Genomic DNA, 25,882 nt, shown 5'->3' on the forward strand with positions numbered 1-25,882 from the left:
CAATACAAAAAGAGGGTATCCTCCCTAACTCATTTTATGAGACCAACATCATCCTGATACCAAAATTTGGCTGAGACACAACTAAAAAAGAAAACTTCAGGCCAATACTCATGATGAACCTTGAGTAAAAATCCTCAATAAAATATTGGCAAACAGAATTCAACAGCACATCAAAAAGTTTACCCATCACAATCAAGTTAGCTTCATCCCTGGGATGCAAGTCTGGTTCAACATATGCAAATCAATAAACGTAATCCATTACATAAACAGAACCAAAGACAAAAACCACACAATTATCTCAATAGATGCAGAGAAGGCCTTCAATAAAATTCAACAGCTCTTTATATTAAAACTCTCAATAAACTAGGTATCAGAGGAATGTATGTCAAAGTAATAAGAGCTATTTATGACAAACCCGCAGCCAATATCATAATAAATGGGTAAAAACTGAAAGCATTCCCTCTGAAAACTGGCACAAGACAAGGATGCCCTCTTTTAAAACTCCTGTTCAACATAGTATTGGAAGTTCCAGCCAGGGCAATCAGGCAATAACAAGAAATAAAAGATATTCGATTAGGAAAAAGGAAGTTAAATTGTCACTCCTTGCAGATGACATGATTGTATATTTAGAAGACCCCATCATCTGAGCCCAAAATCTCCTTAAGCGGATAAGCAACTTCAGCAAAGATTCAGGATACAAAATCAATGTGCAAGAACACAAGCATTCCTATACACCAATAACAGACTTAAAGAGAGCCAAACATTGAGTGAACTCCTATTCACAATTGCTAAAAAGAGAATTAGATACCTAGCAATACAACTAACAAAGGATGTGAAGACCTCTTCAAGGAAAACCACTGCTCAAGGAAATAAGAGAGGACACAAATAGATGGAAAATTATTCCATGCTCATGGTTAGGAAGAATCAATATCATGAAAATGGTCATACTGCCCAAAGTAATTTATAGATTCAATGCTATTCCCATCAAGCTACCACTGGCTTTCTTCACAGATTTGGAAAAAACCACCTACAATTTAATATGGAACCAAAAAAGAGCCTGCATAGCCAAGACAATCATAAGCAAAAAAAAAAAAAAAAAAAAAATCTGGAAGATTCATGCTATCTGACTTCAAACTATACAATATACAAGGCTACAGTAATCAAAATAGCATGGTACTGGTACCAAAGCAGAGATATAGAACAATGGAAGAGAACGGTGGCCTCAGAAATAATGCCACACATCTACAATCATCTGATCTTTGATAAGCCTGACAAAAACAAGCAATGGAGAAAGTGTTCCCTATTTAATAAATGGCATTGTAAAGACTGGATCCCTTCTTTACACCTTTTACAAAAATTAACTCCACATGGATTAAAGATTTAACCGTAAGATCTAGCACCATAAAAACCCTAGAAGAAAACCTAGGCAATACCATTCAGGACATAGGCACGAGCAAGAACTTCATGACTAAAACACCAAAAGCAATGGCAACAAAACCCAAAATAGACAAATGCGATCTAATTAAACTTAAGAGCTTCTGCACTGCAGAAGAAACTATCATTAGAGTGAACTGGCAACCAACAGAATGGAAAAAATTTTTTTGCAATCTATTCATCTGACAAAGAATATCCAGAATCTACAAAGAACTAAAACAAATTGACAAGAAAAGAACAACCCCATTCAAAAGTGGGCAAAGGATATAAACAGACACTTTTCAAAGGAAGACATATATGAGGCCAACAAACATGAAAAATGCTTATCATCACTGGTCATTAGAGAAATGCAAATCAAAACCACATTGAGATACCATCTCATGCCAGTTACAATGGTGATCATTAAAAAATCTGGAGACAACAGATGCTGGAGAGGATGTGGATAAATAGGAATGCTTTTACACTGTTGGTGAAAGTGTAAATTAGTTCAACCATTGTGGAAGACAGTGTGGCGATTCCTCAAGGATCCAGAATTAGAAATACCATTGGACCAAGCAATCCCATTACTGCGTATATACCCAAAACATTATAAATCATTCTATTATAAAGACACATGTACACATATGTTTATTGTGGCACTATTCACAATTGCATAGACTTGAAACCACCCAAATGCCCATCAATGATAGACTGGATAAAGAAAATTTGGCACATATACACCATGGAATACTATGCAGCCATCAAAAAGGATGAGTTCATGTCCTTTCCAGGGGCATGAATAAAGCTGGAAACCATCATTCTCAGCAAACTGACACAAGAACAGAAAACCAAATACTGCATGTTCTCACTTATAAATGAGTGTTGAACGAGAGCACATGGACACAGGGAGAAGAACATCACACACTGGGGCCTGTCAGGGACTATGGGGATAGGGAAGGGATAGCAGGGTGGTAGAGGGTAGAAGGATCGCAGGGGGATGGGGACTAGGGGAGGGATAGCATTAGGAGACATACCAAATGTAGATGATGGGGTGATTGATGCAGCAAACCACCATGGCACGTGTATACCTATGTAACAAACCTGGACGTTCTGCACATGTACCTCAGAACTTAAAGTATCTTATATATAAAAAAAAGATTTCTCTGGGTCCTTGTATTTCCAAATGAACTTTATTATAAGTCTGTCAATTTCCTCATTTTATTTGACCATAATTTTATTCCTGTTTTATCTTATTTATTTCATGTTGCTTACTTTGCTTTCTCTTCCTGGAATCTCTATTAGGTAGACTATTGCTAATTAATGTTAAATGTCTGCTGACATTTTACCCCTTGTATTCTCTACCCCTTTACTTTTTTTCTCCCATGTTTTGGCAAAATCTCTTCTCTTAGTGTTTCAGGTTTCTCTTTACATTTCTACTTTTTCTTTCATGCTATTAAATACCATACAATTTTCAGAAATATTGCAGTGAAATTTTTAATTTATAAGATTTATGATTGGTTCTCTTTCTTTTAACACACAGGTTTATATGTTCTGTCAATTGTTCCCTCAACCAGGAATTTCTTTGCTAGTTTAAGTTGGCATCCTTCTTTTGTAGTGATTTCTTAGACTTTTTGTCCAAAAATTTGATGATTCTCTTTTTGGAAGCTAGAAGTCTTATATTTTTAGAACTGCTATACTATTCTCTGTGGATGTATCTTCTGAACACAGGATCTAGCCTCTGTTAATTTTTCTGGAACAGTATTTGGTGGCCATTGTTTTCTCCTTAGCTTTGGTCTTTTGTTATATCCTAGGGGGTTCAGTGGCTTCCTAGGGAAATGCTCAATGTCAGGATTTCCTCAGTGTAGTATCTAGCCTGTGATAGCTAATATTGTGGTCCACTCCACAGCTTCACTAGCACAGAAAAAGGGAAGACCAATCCAATGGCTCTGACTATGGATTCTCTGTCAGTTGCCAAATATTTGCCTAATTGGCTATTTCTACTCATTTTATTCATTGCCTGTGATCCTAGATAGCTTCCACTGCTCTACCAGTCTTCTGAGCCCATATGTCAATCGGATTGGATCTGATTTACAGCTTTCAAAGTTTCTTATTTCTAGCTCATCAGTGGCTATTTTTTCCTCACCGCCAACTCCACTATGTCTTAGTTATATTAAAAGACCTTTTTTAGGTTTTAGTTGAGGAGTTACATAAATGGGAGAAAAGTCTTCTCAGTTCCCCATTTTGTTACAAATTTTTCACACAAACATTTAAAAACATATTATAACCTGATAGTTTTCTAGTAGGATACTATTCTTTATGAATGTATTGTTTATATTTTCCATGTTTATAAATTCCTATATCCTTCTATAGGAATGAATATTATCTATGTGCCTAAGTGTGTATTTATATGTTTGTGTGTGTGTATGTGTGTGTCTGAGAGAGAGAAAACACATTTACATCTTGGTCATCACGCTTAAACTATCATGCCTGGATATGACTATTATATTTAAGATATTTACACTTAAATATATTATATGCAAAGTCTTTATATCAAGGTATACATATGATATTCAAACTAATAAAAGAACAAAATTAAAGAAATAATCAAGATCAAAAAAGAGTATTGTCAAGAGACACTTCTACTTCAGAGTAAAAGAGAAAAGATATAGTTAAGGGAGAAAAATAGAAATACATCTTGGCACCATGCATTCCAAACACTACTCAGGTTAAATATGGATGTCTTTTTGAATATGACAACATTTTCTTATTTTTATAAATGTTGATGATTCCCCTGCTGTACCTAGGTGACTGTGTGTCTATATATTTGTACTTTCTTTTATATGCTTTCATCTGTGTTATAAATTTTAAAAATCTGTGGTCTCTTTCTCAGGATTATTTTCATCTTCAATTTTCTGGAGCTCTTTCCATGGGAAGATGACCCTATCTAAGAAAGGTCAGTTCTTGTATAATAAATAACATATAACCAAACGGGAGAAACTGATATTTAAGCATTTTAAAAATCTTTAAAATGTTTAAGGAGGAAAGAATTTAATTTTTTAAGAACTCTTTAACAGAAGGTCAAGTTATAAACAAAAACTGCTAGAAGGCTCATCCCTGGGAGGTTATTTCTATCTAAATAACACAGTGATTGAAGACAGAAATATCAGGTGGAGTAAAATTACATTGTTTAGTTGCCACAAAAATTATTTTTTATTGGATAGATATTATCATCAGACTTGATAAAAACTTCATTGATCACCCTCTGGCACATTTTCTCCTTTATTTCCCGTGAAAGGAAGAGCAAATGAGAAAAACTAAAAGGGCATTTCAGAAGTGACTAACATAATTCATAGAAATCCACATATCGAGAAAGTCAGTACACTCTCTGGAGACAAATGCTTAGAAGCTTCAGCAACAATGGTGAGTTGCATTGATAGAGTTCTCTAGAGATAAACCTTTGCTTTATCAATAGAAGGCTAAGAGTTAAGCTTTTTGGTTCTGTTCTGCAGGCTCCAAGAGACCAGAACATACCACACATCTATAGATTTTAAAAAGTAGGAAAAGATCCAAGACTTGTGATATGTGGGCACCAAAGCTTAAGGGACAGAGATCTCAGTTCAGAGCAAAAGAGTTCAGTTTAGAGAAAAATATTTATAAATAGACCAAAAGAAGTAAGGTTTAATATAAACCTTGTTATTACAATTGTATAGATCTTTATACATTTTCCTTTTGCTGTTCTTTAGTGTCTGTGTTTTATATATGGTAATTGAAATTCATACTGTTCATGGAATATCAATCGATGTGCCAGGTAGGTGCTATGATAAATGCAAAATAGTAGACATGATTATTGTATCTGTGGAATTAGCAGTCAGTTCTGTTAATTAGTCAACCAATTAAGAAATAGACTAATAAAATCTACAATAAGGAAAGCACAGGGTATGACAGGAACAGAAGTCAGGGGTACCTCCCTGAGTCTGGAAGTGGGGTGACGTTCAGGAAGAGTCTCTTAGGGAAAATCATTAGTAAACAAGTGAATGAGGAAAAGGAGTTTGCCAGATAGAGAAAACATTTGGAGACGTAGAAAGAGAAGGTACGTTGTTTCAAATAAGAAAAACAATATATGCAAAGTCTTTAAAAAGAGCATTACACATTGAAAAGCCTGTAAGAAATTAGTTACAGGAATAGCAGAGGGTAGTGGAATCTGGGAGGGATAACATTAGGAGAAATACCTAATGTAGATGATGGGAGGATGGATGCAGCAAATCACCATGGCATGTGTATACCGATGTAATGTGTAACAAACCTGCACATTCTGTACATGTACCCCAGAACTTAAAGTATATTAATATAGAAAAAAAGAAGTTAGTTATGGATGGATAAAAGGGTGTGAGGCAGGGAAGAACAGTAGCCAAAGTAGAAGCTACACAAGGCCAGGTAATAAAGGGGTTCATGGTCATCCTATGATATTTAAACTTGGTTCTAAGGGAACCTAGAGTATTGTCACTACTATGTTTATGTTTCAGAAAGATCACTCTGACTGCTACATGGAAAACACTCTGGGAAGAAACAATGAAAGCATTGAACAAGCTCTGGCTGTAATTCAAGTCAGATATGATGATATGACAGTGTTTCAGACTGGGGTAGTAGCAACAGGGATGAAACTGTGTGGGCACATTCAGGAAACAAGATAAGATTCCAAAGGATTTAATAATTCATTATATGTGGGAGAGCTGAACAAAGAAAAAGCAGGTAATCATGGCACCTAGGTTCCTGACCAGGGCAACTAGAAGAATGGTGAGGCAATTCACTAAGTTTGGACCCGTTATGTACAGTTGGATAAATTGCACAGCTCCGTGTTGCCAGAGATTGATTAGCTTATTACCTCCCTTCTAGAAAGAAGGACATTCAGACTTAGAGAATTCAAAGGGCTTGCATAACTTCCCTAATAACCAAATGGTATGTTGCATCCCAATCTTGGTTCTGTAATGTCCAGGTGCATATTTAATAAGTATGATATTTTTATTTTCCATTATTTGGATCTGAAATTATCTTAACTATTTCATTTACTCATTTAAGATCAGTAAGTACTCTTTGCATTTATAATGGGTAAACATTGAGAATTAAAGTCAGCAAGGTCCAATGCCTGTCTTTAAGGAGCTCCCATCTCAATTCCTGACTTGCAAAGCAAGCAGCGCCTAGTAAGGAATAAATTGTCTGATTGATACATGCCTTATAACCACATAGTTATTTGGTTACTTTTAATTTCTTCAATTAAAAATTACTTCTCCAATTAGAAAATTCACAGGCAGTGGGAAAATTTGCATGATTTTGTCTTCCAATACACTCCAAGAAGCAAGTTATTTGTGAGGTGATAAACTTATATGTGAATAATCTGAGGCAAAGGGGAGTAGTGACGTGCTGCAAGGGCAATAATCCCAGGATACACATGACAAAAGAAAGCAAAATGCTCCTTACAAATCTCTCCCCATCGGCTGAAGATGGACCCCTCTTCATCCAAGGCTAGAAATTGATCACCTAGCTCCAGTAATTGAAATATGTGCTGTTTGTACCTTGTCCTACCTGTCCTTTATCAACTGATCTAAATTGGATGAATTTGTAAATCTGCCATATAAGTATTTTGGCTTGGTTTTGTCATCTCAGGAACTACTCTGTTCAGATGTAATCTCTATTTCTTCATAAGAAAGGTATATATATATACCTTAAAACAGGAAAAGTTTTAATATTTATTTCAAACTGAACACTTATAATTCAGTGTTCATTTTAATCAAGTTAACTTAAACTTTCAAAAATACTATGAATTGAGTTAAAAACAAAACTTCTGCCTTTATGGAATGACAGAAAAAACAAAAGCATAGTGGTTTTCTCAAATCATAGCATATTTTAACACACCAAATTTGATAATAAAATATGGCAATGTATCTACGCTTTCGGTGCCGCAGATATATTACAAATGATGTTTTCTACTTCGCTATGTATTTTAGAGAGTGAGTACAAAAATTGATTTATGATTAATATCATAAGTTCCATATCAATTATAATCACACAGGTATGGCATAAGAATTAACTTTACACCATTACTGAAAAGAAAATAGATTGTTGATAAACAGGAAATCACTCAACACTCAGGATCTCCAACAGGTAATTGATCTGCAGCTTTATATTCTTTGTTCTTATAAGAATAATTGTCCAGAAATGACAAATGTTGCCAACCATTTTTTTCTTGACAATATAATTGTGAAATAGCCAATTAGACTTGGAGTTTCCGATCAATATTTTGATAGCTTTTTAAGATGAAGCATTCTTTTGATGGTGGCCAAAATTAAGGAATACATTAAGGAGATTTTCAATAAGTGATTTAGTGCTGCATCTAGTACACAGTTTAATTAATATGTTTGTAACACTGCCAAAGATTAAGCAGAATTTACTAACAAACACTGCTATGCTTTAACTTCTACTTTGATGATTTACTTTACATTAATACAAATGAGGCAAAATTAACACCAGCTCACAGTATAGCAGCCCATTTAATTTGGTCAAATATTTCTCAACTGCTTTCAAGTGACACATTTAGTTCAAGGGTAATAAAATCGGGCCATTTATCATTTTTCATTTTAAAACAAATTATGTATATGTTTACATTTCAAATTAGTTTCTATTCTCTCAGATGCAAGACAAAAAACATCTTAAAATATTTCAAAATTTAGTTATTCATCAAAACTTTGGTACGATAAAAGAAAAATAAAAAGAATTCCTGAGTAAAGTGCTATTTATTTTCTAGAAAAACTATCTGAAAATAAAAAGTCGATTTACCTATTTTTACTGTAAATAAGAGCATGTCATTATAATTATCGTTATGTATTTTTTTACTTACTTCATATCAGAAAAAGTTTGTTCAGGTTTTCTCTAATGTGCTGACAGAAGATTATATTTACTGTAAATAAAACCCATTACTCAACATCAGGAGTCCCTCAAAAGAAAGAAAACATATTTCTAAAAACCTTTACTTAAAGAGGGAGAGCACAAAATATTCACCACACAAAAAAAGTGAAAGCAAAAATCACTGAGATAACTATTTCATTATTTATTTTATATTTGTAGAGACAGGGTCTCACTATATTGGCCAGGGTGATTTCAAACTCCTGACCTCAAGCAATCCCCCTGCCTTGGCCTCCCAGAGTGCTGGGATTATGGGTGTGAGCCACCGTGTCCAGCCAAGATGCCTATTTAGAAGAAATGGTTTAGAAAGCAGAAAACATATGGTTGAATTTATGAGAAAAAATATGATATTATTACTTAAAGGAGTGCTAAGTATGACTAAAAGTAGTTAGGAATTCCGTGGTAGAGATGAGTTTTGTAATGAACACATGTTCTGATCCTGGTCACAGCAGTAGGCAAAGTGGTATAGTAAATAAAAGGCTTAGGGTAAAACATTCCAAAGCACACTCCTGTGTTTTTAAAGTGCTTCTAAATTAAAAAAAAAAAAAAGAAAAAGAAATTCAAGGCATGCAATGCATTTCTCTGGGGGAGCTAGAATTAAGCAGCCTCATACAGTCAGACATAAAAATGTATGGTGACATTATGTTTTGTCTGCACTTTCCTATTTGCATTTCTAGAACAGCTAATGTCTAAATGTTCAACAAAAATTAATGTGTATTGACTTTGATTCACAATTTTAAAAGGAGAAATGAAGGGAAAATTGTCAATACCAAAGCAGGCAATCTCTTTGGAGGCATTCATTTCCACTGCTCAGTTTTTCTAGAATAAGGTCCACATTAAGGTGTTTGGGTTGAAAGTATGTTTTATACAACAAATGACTAAGAAGGCAGACATTGTTCTCCGGAAAGAAGAATGTGTGATATGGATGGCAGAAGGATTCCAAATGGATGGTTTATACTCTCTTCTCCTGATTATACATTTGTCTCTAAGGCATTTTCATCTCTTTCCTTGTGCTCTGTGGAAAGGCATGTGTGCATTGTGCCTGGCTTATATTTCCTTCTAACAGGAAAGCAAAGGCAATCTCAGAGGAGAAGAAATGAAAATAACTGGGAGGGGATCTCTTTGTTATCCTTTGATTTAACTCTGGAACCTGTTACTTCTGGCTGCAGCCCTAAGACTTTGATTCTAGCCTGGCTGGCACATACTGGCTGCTGGCAGTGAGAAACATTGCTTTACCAAGTTCCCAAATAACATGAAAGATTCCAGTGTTCTCATCTGTGTGTGACCCAGACAGTGGGTTCAAAAATTTTTAACAGTTCCCTGTCAAATCTTGGAATTCATAGTTTGATTTTTGTTTTGTTTCCATTAAATGGAAGAAAGAATTAGACCACCTTTCATCTATAAAAATTTAGGCTTCATTTCAAGCTGAACCCCGAGATAATTTTAAAATTCTATGCTATATTTTAAAGCCATGGTTGCAAAATAATAATAAAACTACTTTATATAAAAGTTGCCATAGATTAAAAAAAAACAAATCTTTCCCATAAGAGGTTTAAACTGCTCTCTCCATTGCTCCCCATCCCTATCACCATTAGAAGGGCATTATTACACACATGAAAACTGAATTTCTGCCTGACACGTAACTCCTGAGCCCCTACATACTGCCTAGACTCCAGGCCTTCCATTTATTTTTTTAACCCTGTCTAGAACACTGATTCTGGCTGATGTTCTAGTACTTTTACTTATTCTTATTTCATGCAGTGAAATTAATTGCAAAACTCTATTATAATGATGTTGGTATTAAAATGACAAATCATTGACTACAGTATTGCTGGCAGAAATGAAGGGAATATTTAAAATGCTCTTCCATGAAAAGAGATTGACAAACTCTGATAATCCTCAATGCAGGGAGAGGAGGACTTATATCTTTCAAGCATAGCTTCTTTAGGAAAAAAATAATAACTGACAACAATAAGGAGGTAAAAGGAGGAGCCCAATGGGAGAGGAAAATGAGATTTTTAAGAATTTTTTACATGGGTAAAGTTGTGTTAGAACATCTGAGTCAGGGTTTCCATGAGGTAGCTGGGTTTGTAACTTAAGATTGGAGCTGTAGAAAAAAATATGTTGGGTGGCATAATTGTGGATGAAATGAGAGTTCATTCATGAGAGGCAGGGAAAGAGAAAAGCAGGAGGCCAGAACCTGACCCTTGGGATTTTCAGGGCAAGGAAAAGAACTAGAGGAGGGAACAAAAGAGTTATATGAGGGATAGGCGAAGGCCAGGGTGATTTCTCCTTACCTCCTGAAAGATGACAAGCTAAAAGTCGAAGTGGTATTTTTATTCTCCTGGATTTTCTACCTTATCTAGAAAATAAGATATATTCTAATGGATGTGGTTTCTCTTCAGAATGTACCTCAGGATGAGAAAGTAATCATGAGGAAGGAAATTTGCTTGATTGAGCATTTTTTTCTGAGTCATCATGTACTGCTGTGTACATATACTGTGCCAGCCATGGAAATGTCCCACTGAAATCTTCAAGACAAACTATTTTGAGGAGCAGATTGGTAGCCCCAGCTGCTTCCTCTCTAGATCCACCACTGCACTGAAACCAGTCTTCCTTGGCTGTTCCTAGTACATGACTAAACCAGTGAGGGTACTTGCAAACCATTCTTGCTCAACACTACTTACTAGGCATTTTGCCTAGAGATTCCCACTGACCTGATCAAGATTATCTCAGAACTGCATTGCTATCTGGAGCTTTTCTGACCCTTTTCCTCCAGCCCTGATTCCACAAGCCTGCATCGAACCCACTCTTGATGTCTACTCCTATTGGCTTCCCCTTCACAGGCATTTCTCCCAATGTACAATTCTTAGTATCTGCTTCTCAGAAGCCTCAGATTGTTACATACCAACTTAAATTTAATGTTGACCTGGGTAGCTCTGACAAATCTTATCCCTCAGAAATAAAAGCCAAACCTCTAAAACATTTATTTGTGATTTGTTTTCTGAAGATTTTAAGACTTACATATATTCTATTTGGAATCAGATCTGTGGAAATTATACATAAAGCCATTGTGAGAATTACATAAAATGATTGTTTATGTATCATTCTTTACAATTTCACTTGAGGAAACTCAAAAAGGTTAACAACTTGTCCCAAATCACCCTGACATTAAAAGGCAGTATCAGAATTAAAACTCAGTGGACGTCACTGGTGTAAAAGCTCCAAGATTTTCCATGGAAACAGAAAATCATATTCTGGCTTATGAAGCATTGGGTAAATCCGTGAATGTTTCATTCATCAGGTAGTGAGAGGCTCTGTCTGTGGTGCTGAATCGCAAAAATTTCGGAATCACTATTCTCACAGAGCTTATTGCCTGATGGAAAAAACAATTAATAAATGAAATGACTTCAGCTCCTTTATTTCAGTTAAAAAAAACCATAAGTAATATCTATGGTTTCACTGACTCTTACTAACTTAAGTAGAAAAAAATTCATTAACTTAAACTTCTGAAGAATTTTATCTGAAAGGGATAATCTCGAGGTCTAATGGAAAACATCACAACTATGTGTATAATATTGAAAATATTTCCATCGAGTATTAGAAACAGAAAACATAAAAGAAGACCTGGATAAGTGAAAATTACACTTTAAAAAATCAGTCTGTTGCCTGGCAAGAGTGGCACCATCCTGAAGCAAAACAATCAAGATAACCAGTGTTTGACTCCTATATACCAAGATGTTCTGCAGCAAGGTCCTAAAACAATGCTTGTAACATAGATAACTCCTCATAAAGATGCTTATCTAACCTCCCTGGTGGTCATGGGTTTCTGCGAGAAAGTCTGAGATGTGACCAGCTGCACATGTTTCACCCTAAAAGCTTGCTATATAAAGGATATTTTCTGAAGGGCATGTAAAGGAATCCATCATCTTGAGGCCACCACAGATATCACTTCATTCATAAGTCCCTACCAAATATTTTCTGTCTGAGAAACTAAATTTGTGAGGCTCTTTCTTTGATCTCTCATCTCCTTTGATTTTTTTGAGGTAGGTTTCCATATACCTGATCACCCTGAAATATTTGCAAGCTAGCCAGGAACCAAGAAACCAAGAAATAAGTAAGTGAACTAAAGAATCTGTGGGGAAAATATCAGGATGGCTAGCTGTGTCTCTATGGGGTGGTGAGGCATGTCTGTTAGGCACTTGGGGACCTCCACATGAGTACCCTGAAAGTGCTGGTTGGCCGAGAGCAGTTATCTCAAAGCCATACATCACACTGAAGTAAGGAAATGTGGCAGGTTAGCCACTGCAATGAGTTAGCCACTGCAATGAGTTAGCCACTTACGTGAGCCATCCATTTGGTAACAGAGGCCCACGTAGCAGCAGAAACAAAAATTAAATGACTAAATAGGAATTGCCACTAGAAAGACATGTGCCTTTCCACTTCTATTTTTGCATCCAACTTAGTGAACAAAATTGAAGACCAAGAGACAAAACTTGAAATGTTAGCATATAGATTTGCCCACCTAGAAGAAAATAAATGGAAATAACAAAAATTCAGAGCTATCATAAGTGAGCCAGATTGAAAGATGAAGACTTGGAATCCCTGAGAATTTTATGGAGAGGAAGACTGATGACATAGAAGTGGGAGAAAGAATCATTGGCAAGCTCACTCTCTAATGGAAAGAAAAGCAAAAGCTCAACAACTGATATTGTAGGCTCTCTTGGAGATTGAAAAGACCTTTAAACAACTACTCAGAAAACCCCAGACAGCTTGGATGGTCTAATTGTGGGACACAGGAGGTGATGATGTTTCCTTAGCTAAGAATTAAGCAGAAAAAAATAGTGAGTAAAATCACTACCTATCCAACTCTGTGGCAACACCTTTATAATACAAGGGAATTATAAACTTATGGACTGGACCATTGTAGCTGTGAGAGAGCCTTGCCTAATAAAGGAGATTTACCAGGAGGGATAACCTCTTGGCAGTTAACCAAAAAGATCCAGGGGCCTCTTGAAGAATTAAGAATGAGGCAAGCCATTTATGGTTAGGTTTTTGCAGGATTTGATAAAGAACTGCCAATATTAGAAACAAATTGCTATAGGGTACAGCAAGAGCATGGCATGGCCCTTTGCTGTCTTTGTTGAATCCTATAGTTGGACAAGATGTAAATTGTGTGGAAGGAGCCATCACAGATGTGGGAGAAACCACGAAAGTCAGAGACAGAGTATGCCTGGTGATCTGACAAAGGCTGACACACTGGGTGAAGAAAACTCCATGAAACAAAAACCAAAGAGAAAACTCTACAACACCAAAACCAAGGGAACCTGTCATCAGTATAATGACAAGTATAATGACAAAAAGAAGGAGAAAAAAGGGGAAAGGTGCCAATAAAGGTCTCATGTAAGCAAATGTAGTATGATTTACTGGGAGCAGGAACAACACTCTGAGGAAAAACAGACAATCTAATGCTGTATTAGTAGCTTTATGGAGCGAACTACATCCTTACATAATCACATAAGGGAACGAACAGTAGTTTTGTTCTTTCCCCTATGCCTGTCTGGTAGAAGGGGAAGACAACTCCACTCCTAGTTCTAAAGCCCTGGCCTTTCATGAGTGGCTCCCTCCTGGTCCAGAGACTAAGAGTCAGGCCAAGGTCAAACCCACATTCAAGCAATGGGGGGCAATCAGAAGTCCCATACTGAGCTCACCATTTCCTTGTGCCCCCATATACAGAGAAGACTATTGCCTTAGTAGATACTGGGGCAGAATGTACTTTAATACATGGAAATCCAGAAGGACACCCTAGTCAATGGTCTGCCATTGATAATTATGAGGGTAGGAGAAATGATTTAAGTAAAAAGGACTTGAATACATTTAGTTATTGAAAAGGCTTCCCTTTCCCTATATATGGTGTTTATTTTGTCTACTCCACAAAACATGGTAGTCATGGATATTCTGTTACAAAAGACTGAAAACTTCAGTAGGATAATTCAGATTGAAGGTGAATGTAGTGAAGGCTATTCTCAGAGGAAAGACAAAATGGTAACCTATTCAATTCCTGGTCCCAAGGCAGGTTGCCAATGTCAAACAATACAAATTGACTGGGTGGTTGCACTTAGCTGAAATAAGTGCAACTATTGAGGAACTGGCAAAGGCACATATTACCTTTGCAGCTCGAATCCTGTTTAACAGCCTCGTCTGCCCTGTATGCAAACTAGGTACAAACCAGAAAGTACCTGGTAGATGACTGTGGATTACTGGAACTGAATAAGGTGATGCTGGCCATATGTACTATAGTTCCTAATATTACTCAGGTAACCAAACAGGCAGTATCTGCACTGGAGACATTATGCTCTCTAATATTGGGTTAATGCATTTTTCAGCATTTCTTTCTCTGAACAATCATAAGATTACTTTTATTTTACCTGATACAGTCTGCAGTGTATTCACTCTAATGTTTGTTTCTTTTGCTGTACAGTAGCTCTGGAGTTTAACTAGGTCCCATTTGTCTACTTTGGCTTTTGTTGCCAATTCTTTTGGTGTTTTAGTCATGAAGTTCTTGCCTATTCCTACATCCTGAATGGTGTTGACTAGGTTTTCTTCTAGGGTTTTTATGGTGTTAGGTCTTATGTTTGAGAGCCAAGTCATGAGCGAACTCCCATTCACAATTGCTACAAAGAGAATAAAATACCGAGGAATACAACTAACAAAGGATGTAAAGGACCTCTTCAAGGAGAACTAAAAACCACTGCTCAAGGAAATAAGAGAGGACACAAACAAATGGAGAAACATTCCATGCTCATAGTTAGGAAGAATCAATATCATGAAAATGGCCATACCACCCAAAGTAATTTAGAGATTCAACATTATCCCCGTCAAGCTACCAATGACCTTTTTCACAGAACGGGAAAAAAAACACCTTAAACTTCATATGGAACCAAATGAGAGCCTGCATAGCCAAGACAATCCTAAGCAAAAAGAGCAAAGCCAGAGGCATCATGCTCTGATTTTAAACTATACTACAAAGCTAGAGTAATCAAAACAGCATGGTACTGGTACCAAAACAGAGATGTAGACCAATGGAACAGAACAGAGGCCTCAGAGACAATGCCACACATCTGCAACCACCTGATCTTTGACAAACTTGACAAAAACAAGCAATGGGGAAAGGATTCCCTGTTTAATAAATGGTGTTGGGAAAACTGGCTAGCAGTGAGCAGAAAGAAGAAACTGGATCCTTTCCTGACACCTTACACTAAAATTAACTCCGGATGGATTAAAGACTTAAACATGAAGCTGACGTTCTAACAAAAGTTAAAATCATTGTGCTCACCCAGGTTGCTGGTAGTGACCTGGGTACATAAAAAAAAAAAAGATCATAGAACTGCAAGAGTAGGCTGAGAGAGACAGGATGAGAGAGAGACAGAGAGACAGAGAAAGGGAGACTTTACCAATAAAAGAACAAAAACAGGAATTGCATTGAGTGTCTCCCCAGCAAGCAGGCAAGAATCGAATAGAAAAGAATAGAGTTAAATATTTAAATTTTTGAAAGAAAATAAACATAGAATTTTGTATGTAGTAAATCTGTCCTTCAAAAGTGAAGGACAAATAATTTCTCAAAAAACAAAAATTAAGGGAACTTGTCATTAGTATACCTTCCTTGCAGAAAATATTAGAAATACTTCAGAGAGAAGAAAACAATATAGGTCAGAGACCCAGACCTACATAAGGAAAGAAAGAGTATTAGAGAATGAATAAATAAAGGTCAAACACCATGATTTGTGTGTTTATATTAAATGACATAATGGATAACTATAGAAAATAATAACAAAACCAATATTTTGGGTGGTTATAGTTTATGGATAAGTAAAATGAATAATAGCAATGCTACGAAAGATGCAAGAATGAACTGACAATACTCTGTTAAGGTACCTGCATTACTTGTAAAACAGTACAGTGTTGTTTGATAGTGGTCTTTCATTACTTGTAAGTGTATATTGCAAACTCTAGAACAATTAGGAACAATTAATCATTATGTACAATTTTAAAGGTGGTATTATTGATATGTATAAATAAGAGAGAAAACAGAATAATATTAAATACTCAAAACCAGAGAAAGCAAAAAAAGAATAAAAAAAGAAACAAAGAACAAGCATATAAATAGAATATAGTTACAAAAATGGTAGATATTTATCAAACTATACCAATAATCACTTTAAATGTGAATTGTCCAATATCAACTAAAAGGCTGAGTGGAGAAAACAAAAACAAACCAAGACCCAATCACACATTGTATTCTTCTAAATATGAAGTCATACGGTAAATGCATACCATGCTAACACTAACCAAAAGAAGACTGGAATAGCTGAATTAATTTCATACAAATGGAAAATCAAAAGAAAGGAAATTATAAAGGATAAAATAGGTGATTAAATAATAAAAAGTAATCAATACTACAAGAAGCCAGAATAGTTCTATCATATAACAGATTATCAAAACACGTGAAGTAAAAACTGATTAAACTGCAAGCTGAAAAAGGCAAATCCACTCTTATAATTGAAGATTTCAGCACATCTCTATCATTAGGGAACAGATCCAACAGACAGAAAACTAGTAAGAATATAGTTACCCAGAAGAGCATCATTAATCAACTGAATCTAATTAACATTCACCAAATACTTCAACCAGCAACATGAAAATACAAATTTTTCCTAAGCTTACATAGAATATACACCAAGGAACAAATTTTGAGTTATAAAATGTATGTCAACAAACTTAAAAATATAAGACTCATATAAAGTATGTTCTCATATCACAATAGAATTAAACTGGAAATCAATAACAAAAAATGCTAGTAAACCTCAAAGTATTTGGAGATTAAACAGCACACTTCTAAAATCACATGGATCTAAGAAAAAGTCTAAAGAGAAAGTAAAAATATTCTAAACTGAATGAAAATTATATATACCTTAACAGAATTTGTGAAATGCAGTAAAAGCAGTTCTTAGAGGCAAAGTTATACCACTGAGTTTACATACAGATATACCTTGGAGATATTGCAGGTACAGTTATGGACCACTACAATAAAGTGAATATCCCAACAAAGCAAGTTAGACAAAATTTTTGGTTTCCCAGTGCATAAAAAATTATGTTTAAACTAAACTGTACTATATTAAGTGTTCAATAGCATTCTGTCTTAAAAATGTGTCTACCTTAATTTTAAAATGCTTTATAGCTAAAACATGCCACCAATCATCTGAACCTTCAGCAAGTTGTAACCTTTTTGCATATAGGGGGGTCTTACCTTGATGTGGATGGCTGCTGACTGACCAAGGTGATAGTTCCTGAAGGTTAGAGTGACTATGACAATTTCTGAAAAAAAGACAAAAATGAAGTTTTTCCCATTGATTGACTCTTCCTTTTATGAGAGATTCCTCCGTAGCATGTGTTGTTTGATAGCACTTTGGCCAGAGTAGAACATCTTTCAAAACTGGTATCAATCTGCTCTAACCCTGTCCATGTTTCATCAACTAGATTTATATACTCTACTGAATTATTTATTGTCATTTCAAAAGTGTTCACAGCATTTTCACCAGAAGTAGATTCCATCTCAAGAAATCACTTTCCTTGCTCATCCATAAAAAGAAAAAGGATAATCTTCCACAGATAGTTCTGGAACAACTGGACATTCACATGCAAAGAAAAGAAAAAAGAAAAAGGACGTACATGCTGACTTTACTTCTTACAAAAAAATAAACTCAAGTGGATCATAGACCCAAATGTAAAAAGCAAAATTATAAAACTTATAGAACATTCCATAGGAAAAAAATCTATGTGACCTTATGTTGACGATTGATGACTTCTTAGATACAATACCAAAAGCATAATCCATTAAATAAAACATTGTTAAGGTGGACTTCACTAAAATAAAAAGCTTTTGCTCTGTGAAAGACACTGCTAGGGGAATGAAAAGACAAAGCACAGAGTGGTAAGAAAATATTTGTAAAATACATATCCAATAAAGGGCTTGTATGCAAAATACAAAACTCTTAAAAAAATTCAACCACATAAACACAAACAACTTTATTAAAAATGAGCAAAACTCTGAACAAGGACTTCACCCAAAAAGATATACAGAAAGAAAATGAAAAGATGCTCAACATCATATGTCATTAAGAAATTACAAATTAAAATAATGAGTTACTACCGCATACTTATTAGAATGGCTCAAATTTAAAAGAAACAAAAAAAGCTGACAATACCAAGTGTTGATGAGGATGTAGAGCAACAGGAGCTCTCATTTATTGTAGCTGGAAATGCAAAATGGTACAGTCACTTTGGAAGTGTTTGATGGTTTTTTTCTAAATGATCTTAACATTAATCACTTTTAGGTGCTCAATCAAATAAGTTGAAAATGCATGTCTTCAAAAAAACCTATATACTAATATTTATAGCAGCTCTATGTATAATTGCCAAAATCTGGCAATATGCTTTTCAAAAGATTGATGGAAGATATTTGTTAATGAATGCAAAATTATATAGTTAATAGAAATAAGTTCTATATCACTGTAGGATGACTATAGCTAATAGCAATATATAGTTTCAAATAGGTAAGAGGATATTGAGGGTTCCCCAAACAAAGAAAGGATTAATGTTTGAAATAATGGAAATGCCAATTACCCTGATCTGATCACTATACATTATAGGTATTGAAACCTTATTATGCACTCCACAAATCTGTAGAATTATTCTGTCAATTAACAATAAAACATGGAAAAGGTAAATGGAAAAATGGTATGTCTGTACAATGGACTATGATTCAGCAATTCAAAGAATGAAGTATCAAGCCACAAGAAGACATGGAGGAAACTGAAAAGCATATTGGTAAGTGAAAGAAGCCAGTTTGAAAAGCCTACATATTGTATGATCCTAACTTTAGGACATTTTTTAAAAAGCAAAATTTTAGAAAAAGTGAAAAAGCAATAGTTGCCAGGATTTTGTAGGCAAAGGGTAAGTGATGAAAAGGTGAAGCACGGGGGATTTTTAGAGCATTATATATGATATGTAATGATAGATAGGTGACATTATGACTTGTCAAAACCTGTAATAATGTACAATACAGAGTGAGCCCTAATGTAAACTATTAACTTCTGTTAATAATAATGTATTAATATTGCTTCATCAATGGTAATAAATATAGGACACTGATGCTAGATGTTAACAGGAGAAACTTTGTCTTGAAAGAGAGGGGTGTATACAGAAAATTAAGTTAATAAATTAAGTTATTATTAACTTAAGTTTTCTATATACCTAAAACTGCTCTAAAAAATAAAGTCTGTTAATTGACAAAACCCTCAACACAGAAACAGATAAGCACATATACACTTCATAAAATATAAAGGAAATATCCTTGAAACCACCACCCAGATTTAGAAGTGGAACTTTGCTAACCACCATAAAGCCTCTCCCAATATGTCCATCCCATTCCACAAAAGTAACCACTATCTTAAATTCTATAGTGATTACTTCTTAGTGTTTTTCATGGTTTTATCTTGCAAGGATGCACCTATAAGTACCATAGTTTACTTTTGCCCTTTTAAATAATTTGATATATTCAATTTTGTAAAGAAATTTACAGCTGGTGATATTTTGAAACTATCATATGGGTCTTTTTGTGGAATATAGACTATTTCCGTACAAGGATGGAGGCAGGAGGAACCACAAGGAGACTATCACAATGGCAGCTTGAACAAGGGTGATAGTGGGGAGAGGTAGATGGAATCTCTTCCGATTGAGAAGGTTGAACCCCAAAGATCTGGTGATGGATGGTATATGAAATAGAGAAATAGAAGAACTAAAGATTACTGAAAGAAACAAATTGTCACTTGCAGAAAGGGAGAAAGGCTGGAACAGTTACAGTTATTTAAAAGTCATAAGCAGATCCATACAGATTTTGAGGATGTATATAATATTAATTTAAACAATCAATTTCTTATTACTTGAATATAATATAGTAAGTAAAACAAGAGCCTGTCCCCTCTTTGCATATTTCAAAAATGTGCACATTTATTTCACATTTTTTATAATAAAGGAAATTATGAAAAATAATCTAAAAATTATACATAATCACACTATATGGGAAAGAGAATTTTGTAGTAAATGTTTGAGAGACTACTAATTTTATTTTAGAACCTTCAGTATTCTTTATTTAATATGAACATATTATTTCTGTAACTCAATCAAAATTATGCATAAATATATGTGCATGCATATACACTATAATATTGAGCATACCAAATTTTTTCCCTACAATTAGTACATAGCTTGTAAGTTTAGAACTATAAACTTTAGGTTTGAATACCATGATTTTTAATTGCAGGCAGTTGAGAGTGAAAAACTAATTCAACAGGGGTCCAAGCACAGCCTCAAAGCCCAAAGAACTAAAGAACGTGTAGGAGCAAGTTCTGCATCCCCAAATCCCCCAGAGGGAAAGTAAAAGTATTGAGAGAAACAGTGGATTGCAAGTTGCTTGGAATAGGACAAAGAGGATGGATAGTGACACTAGCCACTGTAGAATCAGACAGGACTGTGGACACCTGCCATTATTTCTGGCTTATCATAGAGGCTCATGTGGGATTAAGTACATTGTAAGAGGGGAGGGCAACTAGGAAAAACTGAATTTCTTCTCTTGAAATAATAATAATGGCAAGCTTTTAAAACCTTAGATCAATTCCAAGTAGAAGGGATAAAGGGGCAGGGAAAGCAGATAATATGGAATTGCCTCAGTTTAAATCCAAAATGAAACACATTTAAATCAGGAAGTGTTTGGGAAGTACGAGGGTGTGTGTGTGCACTCGTATAGCTTCAAGGAGGGTCGAGGAGAAAAAGCGACAAACAGAGGCTCTGGATGACGGCAAAAATAATTTTGTATGAACATTTTGTTAAGTGACCACTTAACAATAGCAATTTGAGAGTTTGATATTTACAGTTGGATATTAATTTTGAAGTTTCTGCATGATTTTATTCAAAAGGATATGTCCATTTTATCTGGGTAAATAAAAATTATTTGTGTTTTCAAAGGAATTAACTTTTTATGAAATTCCTGGTTACCTGAAAACTACTATTGATTTCTAAGTTCATTAAATTCTGATATGTTTACATTTTAGTGTAAAGTCAGTATGTTTATAATATGCATGAAGAAAATCTCACAAACCTCTTTTCTTTATATGTATAAAAACACCAATGGTATTCATTAATGTTTTCTTGTTATCAGCTACTACATACACACAAACACTCATATAACAGAAAAAGAAGGCTGTTTGTTATATAACTTATGGGGAATATTCAAAGAGGAAATAATAAAAATACATTGAAAAATAGGCTCTAAGCTATATTTGCTTTGCAATCTATGCAGGTTGACATTTCAAATTGTGACTAGAGAAAACAGAGAACAATTACATTCAGTCTTTTACAACTATACATGCTGGTGTTCCAAAGAGTGACAGGTTGGGTGAGGCATTAGTGTAGCTCCCTTTAGTTGGATTCTTCTTTCCCTTTTAAATGGCATCAGTCAGCTGCAATTTCAGATCTGTTGTCTATAGACCAAGCCCAGGGCAAGATCTTACTGTGGCACAATAACCTTTTTTATTTCTTTTCTTATATTTTCACTAGTCTTTTTAATGTGTCTAATGCGACATTTATGTCAGATAGCATTGTCTTAAACTAACATTACTTTGTCAGAATTTTCCTAACAGTTTAACAATTCGCCAATTCTTTCTTTTCATAAAAAAAAAGAAATGGAAGGTTATATGTATTAGTCAGCTGATGGTGGTGCAGGAGAAAAGAGAATAGGAGGTAAGAGAAATTGTTCCTTTTCAGGGCCCTAGCTTTTAACACTTTGAGGCGCTGATACACAGTGAAATAACCAAAGTGTAACTGGAAAGCAAGAAAGTGGTACTTTGGAGGTATTTTGGAGATATTTAGTAATCATTTTCTTTTGGGGATACTTAATATTTTATAACTTAAAATCAATTTCTTTTATGATAGAAGTGCATTCCTCCAGGGTTGACTTTTACAAACATACATGCAGGTATATTCACATGCAAACACACATTTTCCTCCCCACTGAAGCTTATCTTGTGCTCTTGTTCTCTGCTGACCTCAGATGTTCATACCCAAGAAAACGAATAGAAGCAATTCAGTTATTATGGTGTTCAGTGGTAATTGATAGCTGTGCTGAATAATGGGAATAATCTATTAACTTGAAGAATGGCTCTATATTGGTTAATTCTGATGGAGTCACAACATTATATTACAATAGAATAAAGAATGGATCCAATAATGTACCAAATTCTACAAGTTTGCTTATACGGATGTAGAATGTTGCTGTCCACAAAACTATTTAGGTACATGTTTTGGGACTTGGGGGAAGGCAGAAAAATGTATGTTTTAAACAGACATACTTTTCATCAGTTTGAAGTTTTTATGGCCCACGTGTAAAGGTTGTACTCTCATTACTAGACAGATGTTAAATGCTCACATAAAGAGAGTAAATATCTCTTCTGAGAAGCAATGTGGCCTATGTATATTCATATCTGGAAAGCCAAGATGGAATATTCATAAAATACTAAGAATTCATGTCAAACAGGAATCAATGAGATGTAATGCAAAGATCAAAAGTTCTTAGAAGGCTAAAAGAGGAGCAAGGGGATTATACATTTTTATCAATTTGTAAACATAATTCTTGTTTAGAGATTTTTAAACCAAGTGAATAGTACTTCCAACTGGTGTATGAAAAGAAATAGACTTATTATCTTTGTGTCAAGAAGCAAGAGATCAATATAAATACATTTAGAAAATTTTCAAAAGGAAATTTGATAGATCTTGGATATTCTAGAAGTTTACCTATGTATGGATTAGTGTAGGGGTTTTTCATTTTAATTTCTCAGTTTTTTTGCAATCTCTATTTCAACTATGTTGACTCAATAGTTACCTCCATTGTTAGGATTTATGTCAGCCCCAGTGGGAAAGGAATGAGAATATTGGCTGCCTGATACAGCAGTACCTTCTCTTTCACAGCCTTGCTCCTGGTTTCTTGTGCCTGAACTTCTGTCTCCTTTCCTTGCTCATGCCTTAGGCTCCTTGCTCTTTTAGGGTCCTAACTACTGATGTAGATTCTTGCACCAGGCTGCCTTCATCTCCTTTGCATGCTCCTGGGGTTTGACTTCCTTACTCGTTCTCCCCAGCTCATCCTCGCCCACTCTTAGCACTCTTTTTGTTGAGTGACCTCAAGAGGTAACTGCTTAAAAGTAAAACTATTCGAATGAAAACTAGTTGAGGGCATCTTGCTCTTAGCTCTTTAGAAGCAACTGAAATAATACTTAGTGTGGGAGGCAGAAAAATAACTGCTAAATATGCTCTTTATGGATTACATATTGTAATCCATAAAACCTGTGAATATGTTACCTTATATGGCAAAAGGACTTTATATATGTGGTTAAGGATCCTGAGGTGGGGAGATTTTCATGGATTATCTGAAAAGGCCCTGTGATACTGCAATATAATAAGAAACAGACAGAGAGTCTCTTTTCCAGTTCCTGGCACATCGCTCCTAAAACTCCTGTGACTGCTGAAGTGATGAGTGTCTTTTGTTTGCTAAAGAGATGACTGGTGTCTGGCAGCCCCAGGATAGCTTCAGGATGTACAGGCTAGCCACCAGAATGACCAAAGCCTGACCAAAGGCTGAAATTTTCAGCTCTATCTCCTGACCCCTGGGGAGGGGAGAGGGGTCCAGTTGATCACCAATTGCCAATGATGTAATTAACCATGCCTATGCAATTAAGCCTCCATAGAAACCCAAAAGGATGCCACTTGAGGAGCTTCAGGATACCTGAACACATGGAGGTTCCTTGAGCTTGACATGCCTAGAGAGGGCATAAAGGCTCCGTGCCCCTTCCCACATACCTTGCCTTATGCATCTCTTCTCTTATAATAAATGGGTAAACAGAAGTAAAGTGTTTCCTTGAGTTTTGTTAGCTATACTAGCAAATTAATCAAACTTGAAGAGGGGGAACATGGGAACCCTGGTTTATAGCTGACTGGTCAATAGCACGGGTCACAACCTGGGGCTTACAATTGGCATCTCAAGAGAAGAATGGCCTTTTGGGATTGAGCCCTTGATTTATAGGATCTGATACTATCTCCAGGTCGATAATACCAGGATTGAATTAAATTGTAGAACACCCAGTTGTTATCTACTGGAGAAGTGAGTAATAGCTGCTGGGGAGAAATTCCCACACATTTTGGTGACCAGAGGTAAAATATTCTGTGTTGGATAGTGAGGACAGAAAAAGGAAACACTTTCATTTGTCCCATCTCTTCAGAAACCCTAAATGTAATCACAAGTATTCTTACAAGATTGAAGCAGAAATGCTTTAGTAAAGAAGGAGAGAAGGTGGCTACTAAGCACAGATGGCAGTGATAAAGCCAGGAGCGAAAGAATGCAATTAGCCTCTGTAAGTGGAAAAGGCAAGGAACAGGTTCTCCTTTGAAGCCATCTAAAGAAACCAGCCTGCTGACTTCCTGAATTTTGCTTCATAGGACCCACTTTAGACTTCTGATCTGCAGAACTGTAACAGAATACAGATGCCCTTTGACTTATAATGGGTTATATCTTATAACCCCATTGTAAGTTACTTTTTTTATTAAGTCAAAAATGTATTGAATACACTTAACCTACTCAACATCACAAATTAGCCTAGCCTTTATTCTTGAAGAAATTCAACAATTTTCTTCAAGCTCATTGATATAAACTGAACAATAAAGAAGCTGTCAAAAGTACGAAATAACATGAAAGGAATAGTTTTTCTTAGCTATACTCCTAGGAACACCAGAGTAAGAAACCACATTGGCCTCCTACCATTATGCTGGAGAAATTAGGCTATTTCCAACTTTTCTGCAATGACTTATAGCTTTGTTTAAATCCTTTTATTTTGTGTATGTAATTTAGAAATATTCACCAATACGCCTACAGAGATATCTGTAAGAAGCTAGGAAGAAGTATTACTCATTAAAGGATGGTGAATCCTTCTGTTATACCTGTCATTATAAACCTCTGTCATTGTAAACCTATTATAAACATTTTATCCTGTTATTTTTGCTCTTAATTTTTCTCTTACACTCAGAAATGATGACTTTTAATTGAGTTTTAATGTGAATGTTTTATTAATAATGAAATGAAGAACAGCCACAATTCTGCCATAGCAACATTCTTCCAAATTTGATGACTACAAAAGTCTTACACATTGAGGAACATACATATTGAAGCCGGTTCAATATTTAATATAAGCATTTTTGGTCATGGTACTTTTCTAAAGTTGCTGCATGACTGTGGTAACTTACTACAGATGAAAATGTAGGCAATAATTAAATTTTGAAAATCTTTTTAAAAAGTCATCTTACTTTGACTTCTTAGCTGAAGGCAGAAATTGTGAGATCATCGTGATATTAA

The 25,882-nt window shown here is 35.2% G+C and overlaps 1 long non-coding RNA gene across 1 annotated transcript in view; it reads left to right on the forward strand.

Moving 5' to 3' along the window:
- LOC118151397 (uncharacterized) overlaps nucleotides 1-25,882 on the forward strand; it is a 95,434-nt gene that overhangs the window by 38,798 nt on the left and 30,754 nt on the right. Inside the window, exon 2 of the long non-coding RNA XR_008479568.2 lies at nucleotides 4,304-4,366. This is a non-coding gene — a long non-coding RNA (uncharacterized LOC118151397). The remainder of the gene's footprint in view (nucleotides 1-4,303; nucleotides 4,367-25,882) is intronic.

This window comes from Callithrix jacchus, chromosome 2 (genome assembly GCF_049354715.1).
Source record: "Callithrix jacchus isolate 240 chromosome 2, calJac240_pri, whole genome shotgun sequence".
Lineage (NCBI taxonomy): Eukaryota > Metazoa > Chordata > Mammalia > Primates > Cebidae > Callithrix > Callithrix jacchus.